The 21,395-nt window shown below is 37.2% G+C and overlaps 1 protein-coding gene and 1 pseudogene across 8 annotated transcripts in view; one reads left to right on the top strand and one right to left on the bottom strand.

Moving 5' to 3' along the window:
• The window catches only part of HERC1 (HECT and RLD domain containing E3 ubiquitin protein ligase family member 1), a 187,582-nt gene that overhangs the window by 147,273 nt on the left and 18,914 nt on the right, over positions 1 to 21,395 (bottom strand). The window lies entirely within an intron of this gene.
• On the top strand, positions 4,686 to 4,971 carry LOC116590674 (annotated as a pseudogene).

Below are 21,395 nucleotides of genomic sequence, written 5' to 3' on the forward strand. Positions count from 1 at the left end.
AAAGCACTGGTAGTTTCTTATAAAACTAAACTAATAGTTTTCTTATAAAACTAAAACTAATCTCTACTCAATGACCTAACCATTGTTTTCCTAGGGGTTTGCCGAGAAGAAAACACGGGTCCACAAAAAGACTTAAATAAAAATATGGTTTCCCCTAGAAGATGAGAGCATGAATAAACTGGGAAGGAACAGGAAGGAATTTCCTAGGGTGATGATAATATTGAATTACCCAGGCATATGCATTTATCAAAACTCAATAAACACACATTTAAGATTTTTACTTTTCACTGAATGTGACTTTTACCTCAGTAAATACTGAACTCTATTTGATATGCAAACAGAAGTATATTTGGGGAGAAGTATACTGATAACTATAATTTATTTTGTAATGAGTCAAAAAATAAGATGCATTGATGTGTAATATTTCTTTATACATATCCATATATATGAATAGGTATGCGGTAAAACAAAAATATTAAAAGGGGCGCCTGAATAGCTCAGTGGGTTAAAGCCTCTGCCTTCGGCTCAGGCCGTGATCCCAGGGTCCTGGGATCAAGCCCTGCATCGGGCTCTCTGCTCAACAGGAAACCTGTTTCCTCCTCTCTCTCTGCCTGCCTCTCTGCCTACTTGTGATTTCTCTGTCAAATAAATAAATAAAATCTTTTAAAAAAAATATTAAAAGACTAATGGCAGAATCTCAATTCATTTAATAATCTTTCAACTTGGCTATATATTTGAGATTTTTTTTTTAAGGGCAGGGAATAATCTTTTTTCTTTTTTAAAGATTTTATTTATTTATTTGACAGAGATCACAAGTAGGTGGGGGGGGAGGGTGGGGGGGCAGGGAGCAGGCCTCCTGCTGAGCAGAGCCCTATGGGGGGCCAATCCCAGGACCCTGGGATCATGACCTGAGCCGAAGGCAGAGGCTTTAACCCACTGATCCACTCAGGTGCCCCATATTTGAGATTTTCATCATAAATTATTGCAAGGGAGGTGGGGACTAAGTCTGCAAAATGGAAGTCATAACAGTTCGTACTAAAAAAAATCCTCAAATACTTAAGGGCATTTTATTGTCATGATATAGGTAATCTTCAAGAAAGAGCTCAAGTGATAGTGATCCTAGACTAATTAAAAGGAGTTTCCGAGCGCCTGGGTGGCTCTGTGGGTTAGGGCTCTGCCTTCGGCCCAGGTCATGGTCCCAGGGTCCTGGGATTGAGCCCCGCATCCAGCTCTCTGCTCGGTGGAGAGCCTGCTTTCCCCTCTCTCTCTATCTGCCTCTCTGCCTACTTGTGACCTCTCTCTCTGTCAAATAAATAAATAAAATCTTTAAAAAAAAAAAAGGAGTTTCCTATTTGTCAATATGCCTTATTAAATTCTAAATATAAAATCTGATGACACTTCCCTTCTCAAGATTATCATTACTATGCTTAATTATGTTCATTACTCAGAACGTATGTACTTGGGAAGGGGAAAACAAAACCTAAGCTTCCTCCCACTTCATTTAGTAATTATTCAACATTGTGCAGGGGAGGAGAACCTGAATGGCTCAGTTAGTTAAGCATCCAACTCTTGATATCAGCTCAACTCTTATCTCAGGACTGTGAGTTCAAGCCCCACATTGTTTAAAAAAGACAAAAACAAAAACACCACATTGTGCAGAGGATATTAGAGTACCTTACCTCCCTTCCTGCAACCCATATGTAATTTTTGTTCTTTTTAATTTTGCAAGTTTGATAGCTATAAAGGCATACGATGTTGCACTAATTTCAATTTTCCCAATTACTAATAAATTTGAACATTTTATATTTATTGATCATTTGGATATCTTCTGGATATCCAATAGGAAAGATACTTACTTTACACTGCATGACCTTCTGAATTTCATATATGTGCATTTGTTACCAAACCAAATCTTAAAACTCCATTTTTGAATAACGGAAACCAAAACAAAGAAAAAGTCAAATTTTTAGAAATGCTCTTCTACAATTTTTTAAACAAAAAGGGGAAGAAGAAAAAGGATTTCACAATTTCTAGAAAAGTATATAAAAAACATTATTTATCAACAAAATGTAGCCAAAGTTGACCAAAAGCAATCTACAAAGACTCAAAATACTTCATTTCTTTTTTTTTTTAAGATTTTATTTATTTATTTGACAGACAGAGATCACAAGTAGGCAGAGAGGCAGACAGAGAGAGAGGAAGGGAAGCAGGCTCCCTGCTGAGCAGAGAGCCCGATGCGGAACTCGATCCCAGGACCCTGAGACCATGACCTGAGCAGAAGGCAGCGGCTTAACCCACTGAGCCACCCAGGCACCCCAAAATACTTCATTTCTAAGTAAGACTTCAATTAATAATTCAATTCAGTATTAGAAAAAAATAAGCTTAAAAATTGAGTAATAAATATAGCAGTAACTGATGAATAAGACAGACAAAAAAATAATAGGATTCATATCTAAATTTCAGAGGTGATTCTTGACGGGGGGTGGTGATCAGCTAACCGAATCAAGGAAAGAAAAAGATAAAACATAAGATACTCAATATTATAATTATGAATGGAAAGAAGAAATGGAAGTTTACCTGTTCCTCAAAAAGTTAAACATAAAAGTTACCATGTGACCCATCAATTCCAGTCCCTTATCTAAACTCAAGAAAACTGAAAATATATGTACACAGGAAAACGTGTACAGGAACATTCGATAACAGTATTACTTATAATAATGGAAAAGTAAAAACCAACCCAAATGTCACCATCATTGAATTAATCAATAGATGAATAAACAAAATGTTCTGTTATTTATATAATAGAATACTATTCAGCCATAAAAAAGAATGAAGTACTAATATATGCTATAACATGACTGAACCTTGTAAACACGCTAAGTGAAGAAGCCAAAAGAAGCCAGGTCACACACACTGTATGATTTTATTTATATGAAATGTTCAGAACTGACAAATGAATAGAAAAAGAAAAAGTTAGTTGTTGTAGGTCAGGAGCTAGTGGGAAAATAGGGAGAAACTGCTTAATGCTTAATGTAGGAGGGGTTTTACTTTAGAGCAATTGAAAATGTTTTGGAACTGGACAGAGATGGTGGTTGCAAATACTGTGAATGCACTAAGTACAAATAATGATTCACTTTAAAATGGTTAATTATGTGTTATGTGAATTCTGACTCAATAAATTATTTTTAAAAAGAAAACGACATGGCAGGAAGTACTTCACCAAAATGAACTTGGATATGTTGCCAAAAGAAGATAGAATCAACAGTGCACAAATATACAAGAAATACACAAACAAATATACATCAAGAATGACTTTGAGGGATCAAAAAAAATTATAAGATGCCATCCCAGATTCATCAAATTGTGAATTCAGGGAAATTCAGGAAAGAAAGTCAAGAGTATTTAAACAGAGGGGCACCTGGGTGGCTCAGGGGGTTGAGCCTCTGCCTTCGGCTCAGGTCATGATCTCAGGGTCCTGGGATCGAGCCCCATATGGGGCTCTCTGCTCAGCGAGGAGCCTGCTTCCCTTCCTTTCTTTGCCTGCCTCTCTGCCTACTTGTGATCTCTGTCTGTCAAATAAATAAATAAAAATATTTTAAAAAAAAAAGAGTATTTAAACAGAAATGAATCAGAACAACTAGAAAACATAAAAATGTTCATATGAAATCGTAAGAAAAAGAACATGAGTTTAGAATGTGAGAAAAAAATTTAATGAGCCAATGACTTCCCTTTTGGTTCTATAATCTACAATGAGACAAAACTGATAATATGGAAGATGAAAATTCCACAATGCACCTAGCACAGTGTCTGGTATTTCAAAGTCCATAATGAAGGCTGCATTTGAAGAAAACCAACTGGCTAGTAATTTAGTGAATTAGAGAGTCAGAATAACATGGTTAGGATACTAGTGAAATATATCAGTAATGAAATTTAAACAAACTAACAACAAAAATCAAGCTGTGGATGTCTGAAGAAAGAAATCTTTTTATGCCTTCAGGAAACAGACAATTTTTAAAACTACTGTAAATGTTTCAGGGCATTGAAGAAAGAGTCTTTGCTCTTCTTAAGTAGCCAATAAAGTAATATCAAAACTCAACAAAGCACAAAAAATACAATTGCAATGCTGCCCTCTAAAGGTAGTTATAAAAGTCCACAACTAAAACATTAGCAAGCAAAGTGGAACTGTATATTAAAAGGTTAACATGTGACATGATGAATGGGTTTATTTGAGGAATATAATGATGGAGCAACAGAGCAAATCTATTATCATTAACAAAATCCATGTTATACTGTGAGATGTTAAAAAAACAGCTGATAAAATACAGCATCCATTCCTAATAAAAATCTAATAATAAGGCAAGAATAAAGGTTTCCTTTTTAAATTATTAAAAATTTTATATCACAAAACAGAAGAAAAACACTGGCAGCACTGGTTCCTAGAGTCAAATACAAATGCACACTTTTACCGCTTTTATCAATAATGCAATTGAACAAAAAAATAAGTATTATATAGTATTCTACAAATTGTTATCACAGTGAGGTAGTTGATTACAGAATAAATAAATATCAAAATTCAAAAGTATCTAGCTCTAAGTAGTCACATGATCCAACTGTGGGGTGGTCCCACTCTCTCATGATCACGCTCACCAACTGCCCTGAACACAGCTGAAACAGAAAATGGGAAGATGGCTGCAAACTCTTCAGGACAAAGTTTTCAAAACAGAAATAGAAGTTGCAATCTTGGCAGAACTAGACAAAGGGAAGAAAGTTACTAAAGCGAAGCCAATCCTCAACAAATCATCCTGGTGCTAGCACTGCACTCTCAGAGACCCTCATTAAGGACTTCGGGGAGCGTGCTAAGCACCAGCACATTGCAGCAAGCACGTACACATTCATCTGGACACTTCAAAACTCAAGACTCTAAATGAGAATCTTATTCTTGCCCTTTTACCTCATCCTGACCCAGAATAAAGAACATATTTGCAATTAAAGTGACTTTATAATATCAAATGCCAAAGCTATTATCATTCAGTGCTATACAAACTATGACTCAGAATTTGGGCAAAATTTCAAATTTTGTTCTTCCTTAAAAGAAAGGTATATGTAAGTGAAAGCAAAAATGAGGGTAACCTGGATAATGAGAGGTTTGGAAGTTGTATTACCTAAGGAATTGATCATGCTACCTGTGACTATAACTTTTTTGCAATTCAATTTGATTTTAACTCTAAATCAGACTCTACATTGGATGGTTACATTAACTCATCCCTGAGCCCCCAATAAGTTGGACTAGGTATATTATTTCCACAACAGGCTTTAAAGAATCATTTACAGTACTTAACTTTAAAGAAACAAGAGTATTCTTTAATAATATAAACCAGAGCTCCAGGGTGGCTCAGTCAGTTAAGCATCTGCCTTTGCCTCAGGTCATGATCCCAGGGTCCTGGGATTGAGCCCCATATAGGGCTCCCTGCTCAGTGGGGACTCTACTTCTCCCTCTCAATCTCCTCCCTGCTTGCGCTCTCTCCACTCTCAAATAAATAAATAAAATCTTTAAAAAAAAAATAAAAATATAAACCAATAGGCTTAAGTAAGTTGCATTCATATTTGCTATTTATGGAATTGATGTCAGTGTACCTTCTGATTTTACAATCAGCATACCCAGAAATAAATATATATATATTTTTTTAACTTATTATTTTTTTTTTTTAAAGAGAGAGTGAGACAGCACATGAGAGGGGGAGTGAGAAAGGCAAAAGGAAAGAGAAAATCTTAAGCAGGCTCCCTGCTCAGCACAGAGCCTGAGGTGGGGCTCAATCCAACAATCCCAAGATCAGGTCATGACCTGAGCCAAAAATCAAGAGTCAGACACTTAACAAACTAAGCCACCTAGGCACCCCCATCCAGAAAATATTCTTTGTTAACTCAGGATTAGTTCCCTATTCTCAATTTTAAAGGAAAACCCAAGAGAAGCCTAAACTACTAACCAGTCTTAAATATTCTTTATAAGTATACACCACTATAAATGTGACTAAATTCTATTAAAAACAGTTATAAGAACAAAAAAGTCAAAAGTATCTTTAAATAACTACGATAACCAGGAATTATATAATATATAACAAGAAAATAATTATAGAGTTGTAACAAATATAAAATATCTAGTAATAAACTGAACAAGAAAACTGCAAAAATTTTATTAATAAATACATAAAATTCTACTGCAGAACAAAAGAGATTCTTTTAATAAATGGAAAGCTTATGCAATGTTATTTGGAAGAATCCATATTTTAGGTGGTCAATTAACATATAAAATTAATTCAATATCAACAAAAATCACCCTGGACTTTTCTAATACTTGATAAAGTGTTTAAAATTATCTGTAAAAATAAATACATAGGAATTTAAAAAAAAAAGGAAGTAAAAGAAAGGGGGAGAGAAAGATAGATCTCTGGAAAAAAAACTGGAAACTGAGAAAGGTTCTGGCTTACCATATATTAAAAATTACAGGGGCGCCTGGGTGGCTCAGTGGGTTAATCCTCTGCCTTCGGCTCAGGTCATGATCTCAGGGTCCTGGGATCGAGCCCCACATCAGGCTCTCTGCTCGGCAGGGGGCCTGCTTCCTCCTCTCTGCCTGTGTCTCTGCCTCCTCCTCTCTGCCTGTGTTTCTGCCTACTTGTGATCCCTGTCTGTCAGGTGGATGAATAAAATCTTTAAAAAAAAAAAAAAAAATTACAGTGCTAGAATAGGGGCACCAGGATGGCTCAGTGGGTTAAAGCCTCTGCCTTCAGCTCAGGTCATGATCTCAGGGTCCTGGAATCGAGCCCCACATCGGGTTCTCTGCTCAGCAGGGAGCCTGCTTCCCCCTCCACCTTTGCCTGCCTCTCGGCCTACTTGTGATCTCTCTCTCTCTGTTAAATAAATAAATAAAATCTTAAAAAAAAAAAGTTTAAAATACTATGGACCTTTATATTTAAAATAACCTTCCCCCAAAATAAAACAAAACCCAAATGTTTAATAACATACAAATTTGGATCATACTACAGTCTACCCACTTCTGGAAAGAATACAAACTCTATACTAGGTTACAGTATCATCAAAATTATTTCATTTTTTTAAAGTTTTTTACTTCTTTAAATAATCTCTACACCCCATGTGGGGTTCCAACTCATAACCCTGAGGTCAAGAGACACATGCTCTTAGGACTAAGCCAGCCAGGTGCCCCCAAATTATTTAATTTTTTAAAAATTAAATATTTGTTTCATGTTGTTACTCTCTTATGGTTTTTTATGACAAAGTATCTCAAATTTAACAGGTGTGCAGTAAAGGCTTGTGAATTTTAAATTCTAATCTAATTTTTAAAATGAAAAAAATTTACATTAGAAACTACTGAATTTAGTCCTATTTCAGTGCTCTTATCCGCATATCAGATCCACAATTAGATCTTGAAAAACTGGGGTGGGGTATTTACATCATTTGACAAGATCATACAAAAGGTGAACGTAAGAATCAGGATTAAGCACAAGTCTCCAGAGTCTGAAGTCCAGCACTATTTCCATGGCCCCATAGTATCACTCCCCTGAAAAATTAATTCTACATGCAGGGTAGATGTGAGTAAGAATCAAGGGAGAGAACTTGTCAAAATATACACCCCTAGCTCCGCAACCCCAACCTACCCCACCAAAGAATTTCTTTTGGAGAAATGTGATATTGCCAGCCCCATCTTCACCTTTGTATTCAGTGCCTAAGGATGAAAGCTGTGACATTGTGATTTATACTAAGAAATATTTATTTACTTGGTTGTTGTCCCCATTCCTAGCAGAAAGCTCCTAAAACCCTTGGAATTTTCTGTGATGAGAGTAATAAAGGTGTCTTTTGCTACATTAATTAAGTGACTTTTGGAAAACATCTGAGGATGGGGCTAGTGTCCAGTGGAGCCAATCATTGTGGCTAGAAGGTAGGAACTTTCAGTCCCACCCTCTGGCCTCTGGGGAGGGGAGAGGAACTGAAGACTGACTGACTTCAACCACCAATGGCCAATGATTTAATCAATTATGCTTTGTAATGCAATCTCCACACACAAAAAAAGTGGTGGGGGCCCTGGCTGGCTCAGTCAATGGAGTGTGCCACTCTTGATCTCCCGGTTGTCAGTTTAAACCCCATGTTGCATGCAGAAATTATATAAAAAGAAAAATCTTTAAAAAACACGGTATGGAGAACTCCCAGATTGGTGAACACATAGAGACTCGAGAGTGTCGTGCTCCAAAAGGGCATGGAAGCTCTATACTCTCTCTCTTCCCCCATACCTAGCCCCACACATTTCTTCCATCTAGCTATTCCTGAGTTATATCCTTTCATAATAAACTGGTAATCTAGGAAGTAAAATGTTTCTCTGAGTTCTGTGAGCCCTTCTAGCAAATTAACCAAACCCAAAGAGGGGTCACTGGAACCCTCACTCTACAGCCAGTTGGTCAGAAGTACAGGTAACAATCTAACACTCACGACATAGGCTGCAGTAGTCTTTGAGGACTGAATCCTTAACCTGTGGGACCTGGCCCTATCTCCAAGTAGAGAGCATCATATTGAGTTAAACTGCAGGTCCAATAGTATGGTGTTCAAGAACTGCCTGGTTTTGTATAAAACACACACATCAAAAGTGGAATTAGAGTTAGAACTGCACATCTAATTGAAAATTCTCTCTATGCTGACCCATTATAGTAGCTTCCTTATCCAACTCCCTGATACCAGGTTCTCCCCAACTCCTGTTCATCCTTCATCTTTCTACAAATCTGCTCACATGTCTGAAACCTCAAAATGCTATTGGCTTACATGTAAAGGCCAACTGCTTTATACCAGCAACCACCTCCTTATACTCAGGAATTCAGGTACTTTCCTGTTGTTCTTCTTCCACCCTCTTCCATGCAAGGAACTTGAAAATTAGACTAATTCTAAGTCTCTAATAGGATAACTTTCACTCTAACCTATAATTAATCAGAGTTATTTTTTACTCTAACCCTAATAGATAATGCATTTCCCAAGATGGGGACACCATCTTATTCAATTTTAATTCCCTACCATGCAGCCTAATATATTACACTGTTTGTTAAATTAACTAATTACAACTAATGCCTACATTTAAATAATATTAACTAATAAAAGAGTAACTTTCAGGGCACCTGGGTGGCTCAGTGGGTTAAGCCTCTGCTTTCGGCTCAGGTCATGATCCCAGCACCCTGGGATCGAGCCCCGCATCGGGCTCTCTGCTTCACAGGGAGCCTGCTTCTTCCTCTCTCTGCCTGCCTCTCTGCCTACTTGTGATCTTTGTCTGTCGAATAAATAAATAAAAACTTTTTTTTTTTTTTTTTTTTTTTTTTAAGATTTTATTTATTTATCAGAGAGAGAGGTGGGGAGAGAGTAAGCACAGGCAGACGGAGTGGCAGGCAGAGGCAGAGGGAGAAGCAGGCTCCCTGCTGAGCAAGGAGCCCGACGTGGGACTCGATCCCAGGACGCTGGGATCATGACCTGAGCCGAAGGCAGCTGCTCAACCAACTGAGCCACCCAGGCGTCCCAATAAATAAAATCTTTAAAAAAAAAAAAAAAAGAGTAACTTTCATACAAGTTAACTTCAAGTCAGTCGATGATGGACTAAAACTCAATTTAGGAGTTGTACAACTAAATTATAAACTGTAATTCAACAGAAACAAACTTCTACATACCTTTCTCTAAAGTTCAGTTCTGATATATTAATCTTTGGGAAATGGTGGCTATTATCATTACCATTATTATCTCCAATCACAGATATAATTACTATTCATATAATATCTATACCTAGCCCCTAATCTCAAGTGTAAAAGTAGAGAACTAAAGTCTAAAAGTATGGAAGAACCAAAAAATGTAGAACTTAAGTGTGTCTAAATTATAATATTGTTCCTTGCTGCAAGTATCCAAACAAGGCAATGATACAGAAAGCCCTTGAAAGTTAATACAATCTCCACGGGTAGCAACAGAGGTCACATTAATGAGAAACTAGGGACTTTGAAAGCAAAGAATTTAGAATTTGAGAGATGACAGGAGATGGAAGGTAATGAAACAATAAAATAGCAGAAAGTGATAGCAAGTACTTACATTCACAAGGATAGCCACAAGCAAGACTAAAAATGCGGAGAAGCAAGAGGTCCAAGAATTTCTGAGTGCAAGTTTCAGTAGCTATTCGTAAGTGTGGCTCAAGATTCTGTGAAACCAAATGCAGGAAAAACAAACCACAAGTTCACCTCAGTTGATTCAGAAAAAGCATTTGATGAAATTCAACACCTTTTCATGGGAGAAACAACAAACTAGGAACAGAAGGAAACTACCTCAACATAATAAAAGCCATATATGAAAACCCACAGCAAACATCATACTCAATGGCAAAAGCTTTTACTCTAGATTGAGAACAAAAGCAAGAATGTCTACTTTTGCCACTTCCATTCAACACAGTACTAGCTCTAATCAGACTAGTTAGGCACGAAAAATAAACAAAGGGCATCCAAAGTAGAAGAAAAGAAATAAAGTTGTCTCTGTTTACAGAGGGCTTACTTGTGAAAAACTCCAATAAGTATACACACACACACACACACAAACACACATACAAAAGTTAGAACTCATAAATGAATACAGCAAAGTAGCAGGACACAAAGTCAAACACACACACAAATCAGTTGCATTTCTATAACTAATAATGAACAATCTGAAAACAAAATTATGTAAACAATTCCAATCATAACAGCATCAAAAAGAGTAAAATACTGAGGCATTAACTTAACCAAGGAGGTGAGAAACTTGTATAATGAAAACTACAAAACACTGCTGAAAGAAATGGATGTTAGGAAATATTCTTTCCACTAACGTGTATGTTTAATTTTTTTTAAGAAAAAGTTTAAAAAGTCAGTTTGCTTTTCAATAGTTTTACAATAAAGAACAAAATCTCTCCACAGTTGAAAAGGCCAAGAACTGACCTCTCTCCCCTGCTCTCCTTCTATAAGTTATAACTGAGATGTTTAATTTCTGGAAGGAATCAGGCTCCTTGTTTTCTATTGCAGGACCTTCCCACACAAAGTTCCCTCTACTTAGAGCCTGCCTTCTCCATCCCACCCTCTTTCACCCAGTTAATACCGAATCATGAGATCTCAGTTTAAATAGCAGTACAGGGATATATACTGGGTACCTAGTTGAATAAAATGCCTCTTCCTCAGGGAAGCTACCCAAATACACACATATGAGAATCACGTCCTTCTTTTAAAATGCTCACAGAGTACCCAATATTTAGCTTCTCAGTATTTTTCAGTTTGTGATTATATACTATTTGTGTGCTTACGTGTTCGTGTTCTCTCATATTTGTCTATAATGTCACGAGGGCATAGATGCTTATATCCTCAGTGCTTAGCAAAGGTAAAGCACATAGAGGGACCTCAATAAATATTTGCTGAATTGTGCTGAGCAATCTGCATCTATGTAGTTCATTATTTACACAGAATCCAAATTAAACCCAGATACTATCTTATTCTAAGCTGATATATAATGGAAGAACTTCAAAAGAACAAATTCCTGGTGTGCAGGTGCCACAGACAGACCATGTGAATTCCATCTTCAGTCCATTTCTGTCTCTTCTTCTCACTGTATATAATTTTTGGAGTGATTCTAGCTACTCCCAAGGCTTTCATCTACCTCTCATATGCTAATGAGTATAGTCCAAACACTCTCTCCTCAGCTCCAGACCTGAATATCCACTGCTAACATGATATACCCACTAAGATGTTCCAAAGGAATCTTAAATTCAACATGCTGAAATCTGAACTTGTCATTCGCTCCTCTGCCACATCCGTACCTAAATAAATTTATGAAGTTCTAAATTAGTGAATTTAAAGATTCATAAAAGAAAGACACCAGTAAGGATATTTATCAAAAGCATTAATCAAAGAAGTGCAGGAGGAACACAGCCCATCTGGAAAGTTCTGCAACTGAAAATTAAGTGCACTTGGGGCTTGGGTGATCCAGCCTTCCCCACCCAAGCCCCAAGTGCTTCCTTTCTAGAGGGCTTCATTAGGCTGACTGATTTTGGCTCTCATTAAATCAAAGAAATTTTCAGTGTTTAGCCGCATAAAATTAAACAGCTGATAAGAAGGAAAAGCTTTTTTTTTTTTTTTTTTTTTTTTTTTGGTTATTATCCCTATTTACAAAGTGAGCATACTTAGAAAAAGAAGAGACCTGCTGAGTTTGCTGGCAAATTGTTTTGCTACATCAATAATGAGAACTAGTTAAATAAACCAGAAAGCAGACCTGCTTATTCAGCAAGGAAAGAACTACAGACAAAATCAAATCAAACTAATGGATTTTCGCTTGTATTCAAGAACCACCAATTCACAATCCTGATGAACCAGCTAAACGCTGGCAAAGAAAAAAAAAAAACTGCTGTTGTCTTGTTTTGTTTTGTTTAATTTACAGCAATGATTTATACCACTAAAAGCCAATTGTTCTTTTTTCCATTCATGGTCCAATGCACAAATCCAGATTTAATTACATACATAAATTACCAAATTCACCAATGAAAAGTAGGGTTGGAAAAAAAGACGAAAGGACTGGAAAAGAAACCAAACAGCACTACCACTACCTTTCTAAAACTGAAATAAATGAAGCACAGTGAAGGATTTGAGCACGGGGGTAGACTAAATAGTACCTTCAAGTGAATTTATCAAATTATGAAGCTTTCTAACACTCTCTAGTTGAATAGAGCAATATAGTAACTAACATTCATGAGCACATTGAACACTGTGCTAAACCCTTTACATGTATTACCTTATTTAATCTCAGAACAACTCCAAAATAAGTATTCTTATTATTCTGATTTGCAAGGAAAGGAAATGGAGGTACAGGGAGGCCAAATATAGTTTGCCCAAGGTCATCTTGCCAGCAATTGATAGAGTAAAGATTCAAACCAGAGCAGTCTGATACCCAATCACATAACCACTACCAAATCATGCTGCCTCTTTCCACTGACACGGTGGTTTCACAAGTGCTAGATCACTCTCAATTTTAGAAAATTAAAAACCTCAGAAGGTTTGAATCAATCAATTGCCAACTCAGTTCATTCTCAGTCCTGCTGCTATGATAAAATTCATTCCTCCCAGCCACTCTTTCAAGATCACTAAGTCATTAAATTTCAACTGGGTAAAACAACAAAATAATTTTCACAGTCCTTATCAGATATCTGCATGATAGAAATGCAAAGGACTGAGAAGAGCAAAACCATTTTGATAGAGAACAAAACTGAGGAATTTCCATTGTGTGACCTTAAGGCTTATTATAAAGCTACAGTAATCAAGACATCTGTATTGGTATCAAGACAGATCAACAGACCAGAACTGAAAGTCCAGAAACAGACCCACACATATATGGCCCCATTAATTTTTAACTAAAGTGCCAAGGCAGTTTAATGGGGAAAGGATAACCTCTCACAAAGGGTGCCAAAACAAGTGGAAATACATATAGGAAAAACCTCAACCCTAATTTCACACCATATACAAAAATCAACTCAGAATGGTTCACAGACCTAAATGTAAGAGCTGAAACCATAAAACTCTCTAGAAGAGGGAAGCCTAGGTGGCTCAAAGGGTTAAGTGACCAACTCTTCATTTCGGCTCGGGTCATGATCCCAGGGTCCTGAGACTGAGCCCTGCCTGCATCGGGCTCCATGCTGGGCGTGGAGCCTGCTTAAGATTCTCTCTCCCTCCCCCTCTGCACCGCAACCCCCCCCAAGCACAAATGTGCAGTCTCTCTCTGGGTGGAGGGTAGAAGGTGGGGGAGAATCTTCAGAAGAAAATTCAGGAAAGAAATCTTAGTAGCCCTGGATTAGACAAATACTTCTTAAATAGGACTCAAAAAATCAATACACTAGACTCTATCAAAATTAAAGTTTTGCTCTTCAAAAAGCACTGTTAGGAAAATGAAAGGCAAACACCAAACTGAAAGAAGCTATTTGCAAAACATGTATCTAACAAAGGACTTGTGAATACAGAAAAAGGACCCTTACAACTCAACAAAACTTAATTTTTTTAAATAGACAAAAAATTTGGACATTTCACCAAAGTTATATAAGTGGCTAAATAAACATAAATAGGATGCTCAATATTCATCATTAGAGAAATGCAAATTAAAACTATAGTGATACTATTTACAAACGCACTAAAGTAGCTAAATTTAAAGAAACAGACAATACCAAGTATGGCTGAGGATGTGAAGCAACTAGAACTCCCATAAACTGCTGGTGGTATGTAAAATTGAAAACTGTTTGGCAGTTAATTATAAAAAACTAAACATACCGTACTTACTATATATGCAGCAATATCACTCCTTAGAAATTTGCCCAGAAAAATGAAAACACATGACCACATAAAAACTTATATACCTCCAAGTCCAAAGCAGCATTATTCATAATAGTCAAAAATTAGAAATACAAATGTCCATCAACAGATGAATAAACAGACAAATAATAGTAACTTACATACTCTGGCCTTCTCTTGTCCACTTAATGCCCTAAAGTTCAGAAACCTCTTTTTCTTTATAATATTTGTTCATTTTTCTTTTTTCTTTTTTCTTTCTTTCTTTCTTTATTTAAGTATCAACCATTTCTATTCAGTGCTAAAGCTTAACTCATTATCACTACACATATACTCCCAAATACATGCCTCTGGCCAGCACCTCTGCAATCTGTTTTCAAATGCCTGATGCTCAATACAATGTCATCGCTTCCCACCCTCAATTCACCATATCCAAAATTAACTTCACCATCTCTTCCAGCTTCCCTAACTCCTCATGCTCCCTTCCCTCTCCCCTACAATACCTTATAAAACCAGCTCCTACTGATACATCACCCAAGTACCCAGAGTCAAAATGGTCCTATAATCTTTGACTAAGGCCTTTCCTTCACTCTTCAGACTCTTTTAAAAAACTCCCACTGGTCCCACCCTGCCTTTATAACCTGTCCTGGGAAACTGCAATGGGCTCCCAAGAAGTCTCCCCATTCCACTGTATCTGCCACCTCCTTCTACTAGATTAACCTTAAAGCTCAGGTCTAACCAGTTCATCATTGCCCATAAAGAAGTCAATGGCTCTACCATTTCCTTTGAAATTGAATACAAGCCATTGCTGGGGGCTTAAGTCCATCCAGAGGGAGCCAAGTTTGCCTTACAATTTCATCTTCCACAACTCCCCTAAATAAATCCCTCTCTTGAAAAAGCCAAACACTTCCCACCTCTGTGCTTTTGTGCATGCTATATACCTTGTAACGGACTACTCTCATTTATCTAATCTTTACCTGTCACAACCCTTATTTCTCCTTCAAAGGCCTATCTCAAAATAGTTCCTCCATAAAGTCTTTCCTGTTTTAATCACTTTATTCACCAATACAGAATTCATCACTTCCTCCTTGGAACACTCAATTCTCATTAACACTTTGTTTACACATATTATAACATTTGTACCCTCTGCCTGATTCATTCTTTATGCACTTGTCTTCATTAACACTAACCCATTCACCAGACTTAAGCTTTTCAAAACTGGTACTCTGTATTGTCCCTCTTTTGTTCCTTTAAGCTCCTGTCATCCTACCTCTCTTGTTGCAGAGACTCAGGAACCCTCTGTAATAGATGAATTCTGATCTAATGAGGCTACAAAAAAAATTTTTTTTAAGTACATAGCCCATAGGGGGGGCTAGAAGGATAAATCGAATAAGAGATTGCTTTCTGACGTTTTTGTTATAAGCTGAAACTTTGCCTGGAAAGAGATTTTTTTTAAGAAGACCCTCAAAATCCACTAAACCAAATCTTCCTACAAGAGCATTTTCAATATAACACTAATCTGCTTGCACATGTATAGTAATTTAATATGGGTTCCAGGGGCACCTGGGTGGCTCAGGGTTAAGCCTCTGCCTTTAGCTCAGGTCATGATCTCAGGGTCCTGGGATGGAGTTCCACATCAGGCTCTCTGCTCAGCAGGGAGGGTGCTTTCCCGCATCTCTCTCCTCTCTCTCTCTGTCTGTCTCTCTGACTACTTGTGATCACTGCCAAATAAATAAATAAACTCTTAAAAAAATAAATAAATAAAATGGGTTCTGAGCTAGGCATTCTCTGTTTGACCCCAATCTCCCCACACAAACTTAATCTCTATCCTTCCTTCTATCTTCCCTCTGCTTTATACCTTTTGAGGCTGACCTCTGGGATTACACTGTCCAAACTCCCCTGGTTTCCAGGTGGGTCAGGCCAATGAGAGGCATTAGAAAGAAATCAGAGAATGAGAAGAAAAAGAAAGTGGTCCTTATTTCCCTGGCTCCCTCCCCACCTCAGAACCCTTTCCTCTACAGCCAGAGGTGCTATCCACTGGCTTGGCATTCACTGTTTCCGCTCTCATCAGGCTTCAGTTTTCCTCTTCTTGGCCCCATTGGCTTAAAAGTATCAGTGGCTTCCAGATAATGCTGGACCTTGGGAACTTCACTATCTTTTGTTGCTTTCTTTAACTCTACCCAAACCTCAATAACTACTCTATTTATTTCCTGCCAGGGCCCTGAGTGATATATAGCTCCCTGGGCTTAAAATTCTCCACTCTGCTTCCAAGGCTTACAATCCACTATTCCCTACAACCTATCAAATCTCCTCAGTAGTCCTCTGCTCTTTTCAGGCAGGCATCCCTCCCAATCCTTACCATCAATAAGTTGGAATGTATTCATCCCTACCTCTGCACCCTTAGTCATGCTGCTGCTCCCATAAATGCTCACCCTTCCTCTCTACCTAACAAATCCTATACTTCCTTCAGGTATTAATTCAGTTCCTACCACCACCACCCCCACCCAACACACACACACACAATTAAGCCTGTTCTAATAACCTTAATCCAAATTATCTTTTCCATGTTGGAATTTCCATGTCTCTTACATGAAATACTTTGAAAACTGTAAAAATAAATGCTGGTATTACATTGTATACACTCCAACTGTTCACCACAAATCCCCCAAAGGGAAATAATTTGAACTATTTAAAGTTCCTTCTTTCTATATTCCATCATATAAGTTAGTATAATATTAGAAATACAGTAACTCTCATTGGCAGAATGCAATAAACAAAAATACATCACTACAATGTTCTACTACCAAAAGTTTGTAGTAACTAGCTATAAGCAAATTAACTATGTATTTAATGATTCTGCTTTCAATGTAATGATTTCAAACTATGTCTGCTAGCAACCTTGGGCAGTTTTTAGGATCAATGCACTTTTAAATGAAAGAATCTTCAGGAACAAAAGAGTAAAACAAGTTATACTACTTGCCAAGTTCAATAAGCTGTTATGCAAATAGATAAAATTAGTCCAGAAATACAAAGAGAAATCAGCACATGCAGGATGCCTTTAAGTTGCAGCTGACTAGAGGCTATGAACCAGACAACACACTTCAACAACAATAGATTTTTGAGAGGCATAAAAAGGCCAGTGGTCTTCATCATAAATTGTAGAAAAAAATCTCCCCCTTCCTTAGAACCATCAATGTGCTGGCATCTAAAGACTAAGTCATGTCAATCGTAACATCTTCTGCTATATTTGTCCTCACTGAATTCCCAATGACATATCCAATTTATACTTCAAGAACTCATTCTTGGGGTGCCTGTGTGGCTCAGTCGTTAAGCGTCTGCCTTTGGCTCAGGTCATGATCCCAGCGTCCTGGGATCAATTCCTGCGTCAAGCTTTCTGCTCAGCCAGGAGTCTGCTTCTCCCTCTCCCTCTGCCTGCTCTCCCTGCTTGTACACTCTCTCTGTCAAATAAATTTAAAAATCCTTAAAAAAAAAAAAAGAACTCATTCTTATGAGGCTCCTAAAATAAAAAATGGAGACATAGCTAAAATGCAAGAAAAGGGTAGTATGGCTAGCTCCTCGCACAATCTCAGAATACATGAATATGATCTTGAGGAGAAAAAAAAAACTTTAAAAGACTATATGAAAAAAAAAAGACTATATGAAAGCTCTAATGGTATCAAAAGATATATAGGGGAGGGCTTAATAGTACCAAATGTGAACAAGTTTCAAAGTAACTTTTTTCTCTCTTCATCCAAAAAGAAAACAAAGAAAGGGATGTACTCCTACCACCTTCACTAATGAACTAAGGTCAGTCCTATATGCATATTAAAAAAAAAAAAAAACCTCTATAACTGTATGTTAATTTTTACCAAAGGCATTTCAGTTTATTAGTAGTAGGAACTTGACAAGAATGTGCACATTTCTCCATAGTAGGAAGGTCAGCTACATATAAAGCACAGCCTCCTAGAGGACTCAGAACCCAGAAGAGGACAAGGATATGTGAAGAATTACAATGCAACATGACAACGTTGCATAACAAAGTTATCCAGCAGGAACTAGGGATAATACTAAGGAAATGAGGAGAAGGACAAAGTAGACAAGACACAACCGACACCCTAAAAGCTGAGTTAAAACATGAGGGCCTAAAACAGAAGAGCAATAAGTATCTGGTTTGTGAGAAGATAAATTTTAAGGATACTGAACAGGTATACTTACTAAGACTAGGCTCAATCAGTATTTTCACACTGCAGTTTTAATTAAAAAATAAGACATTGCTTAAAGTAAGAATATCCCCTTCACTGCAGCCTTGTTCAGAATAGCAGAAAGAGGGCGCCTGGGTGGCTCAGTGGGTTAAGCCGCTGCCTTCGGCTCGGGTCATGATCTCAGGGTCCTGGGATCGAGTCCCGCATCGGGCTCTCTGCTCAGCAGGGAGCCTGCTTCCTCCTCTCTCTCTCTCTGCCTGCGTCTCTGCCTACTTGTGATCTCTCTCTGTCAAATAAATAAATAAAATCTTTAAAAAAAAAAAGAATAGCAGAAAGAGAAAAAAGGTAAAAAACAAAAAGGGGAAACAACCTAAAGATGACAAATAAGAAACGGGTTAAATGAATTATACACATACACTGGGAATCAAGGTAATCAACAAAATGAATGAGAAAGACCTATAATTATCAGGAACGTATTAAATTGGAATGATAATCATGATATATTATGTTAAAAATACATTAAGATGCAGACCAAGAAATTCCACTCCTAAGTATGTATCCAAAGAAACTAAAAGGAGGGACTCAAACAGATATTCATATTCCCATGTCCACAGCAGCATTATTCACAATAGCCCAAAGGCAGAAACAACCCAGATGTCCATCAACAGATGAATGGATAAACAAAACATGTTATATATAGATATACAGAGGAATATACAGATTTACATACAATGGAATATTACCCAGTGATGAAAAGAAATGGAATTTTGATATATGTTACATAGATGGACCTTGAAAGCATTGTATTTAGTGAAACAAGCCAGACACAAGAACAAATCTATGATTCCCCCTTTATGAGGTACCAAAGATAGGGAAATTCACAGATAAAGTACAAAAGAGGCTGTGGGGGAGAGGTAGAGGGAATTATTTTTTAATGGATAGAGTTTTTGCTGGGGATGATGAAAAAGTTTTGGATATAGACAGCAGTGATGGTTAAACAAGATTATAAACACATTTAATGCCAGTGCATTGTATACTTCACAAATGGCTCAAATGATGTTATTTTACTATAATAAAAAAAAAAGATTTAGAACACTCTGTAGTATCTCCATTTGTGTAAAAAGATAAAAATGAGATAATATATATGAATGCATGACTGGAGGGGTTTAGAACTTCTGAAACAAAGAAACTAGTAACAGTTAATTCTAGAAAAAATTGGAAAGTGGAAATAGAACATGAATGGGACACACGCATTTTGCTGTGACCTCCTTTGTTATCATGTGAGTTTCTTACTATGTACATATATTAAGAATTTTTTTATTAAAAAAAGAGAAGAATTATCCATGTAAGGATACTCGTCCCATACATGCCACTGGAAAAGGTTGTGGGAGAAATGATTTTCAAACAATCTCAAATACCACCCCTAGATTACTTACTAGTTACAAAGGGGGAAAAAATGTGCATTTACAATGAGGTGATCTAGCAGTAGTTACCACATTAAACAAGTGATCAAATTTAGCATCACCTGAATGGATAAAGAAGATGTGGTGTATATATATACAATGGAATACTATGCAACCATCAAAAGAAATGAAAGCTTGCCATTTGCAATGACATGGATGAACTAGAGGGTATTATGCTAAGTGAAATAAGTTAATCAGAGAAAGACAATTATCATATGATCTCGCTGATATGAGGAAGCTGAGAGGCAACGTGGGGGTTTTGAGGGTAGGAAAGGAATAAATAAAACAAGATGGGATCGGGAGGGAGACAAACCATAAGAGACTCTTAATCTCACAAAACAAACTGAGGGTTGCCGGTGGGGGGCTGGGAGGGGGTTAGGGAGAGGGTAGTTGTGTTATGGACATTGGGGAAGGTATGTGCTATGGTGAGTGCTGTGAAGTGTAAACCTGGCGATTTACAGACCTATACCCCTGGGGCTAATAATACATTATATGTTAATTTTTAAAAATTAGCATCACCTAAAATGGGGGAAAAAATGGCATTAAGTGCCTCCTGAGGTGATAGAAGTACACAGCATCTATACAGTGCTCAGCAATTAATGTTTAACCTGAATATACAATCTTAAAGAAACAATCAGTTAATTCAGATTGCAGGGCATTATATAAGACAAATGGCTTAGATTCTTCACTAGAGTTAATGTCACTTAAAAAAAAAGGCAGAGGATGGTTCTAGATTAAAAGAGACTAAAGAGAAATAAAACCTAAAAGCAATTTACCAATGTGACTGCATCTGATCAGAAAAAAAAAAGTTACAAAAAATACTTCATATCAGATGATAATGAATTCAGGTTATTTTCCTTAGGTGTGACAAAGGTATGAGCTGTGTTGAAGAATATCCTTATTTTGGGGGCGCCTGGGTGGCTCAGTGGGTTAAGCCGCTGCCTTCGACTCAGGTCATGATCAAGGGGTCCTGGGATCGAGTCCCGCATCGGGCTCTCTGCTCAGCAGGGAGCCTGCTTCCCTCTCTCTCTCTCTGCCTGCCTCTCTGCCTACTTGTGATCTCTCTCTGTCAAATAAATAAATAAAATCTTTAAAAATATATATATCCTTATTTTTAAGAGACATATACTCGAAGTATGCAGAACAAGTATCTTGGTGACTATAACCTCCTCTCACTTAAAACAAAGTGTGTGTGTGTGCCTGTGTGTGTTAAGAGAAAAGAAAAAAGCAAGTGCAGCAAAATGTTACAATTTTTGAAACAAGGTGAAAAGTACATGGGTGTTTACTGTACTATTCTTCAACTTTTCCACAGATTTAAGAAATTTTCAAAATAAAAGTCTGGGGAGGAACTGATCAGGAAC

The sequence above is a fragment of the Mustela erminea genome, chromosome 5 (genome assembly GCF_009829155.1).
Source record: "Mustela erminea isolate mMusErm1 chromosome 5, mMusErm1.Pri, whole genome shotgun sequence".
Lineage (NCBI taxonomy): Eukaryota > Metazoa > Chordata > Mammalia > Carnivora > Mustelidae > Mustela > Mustela erminea.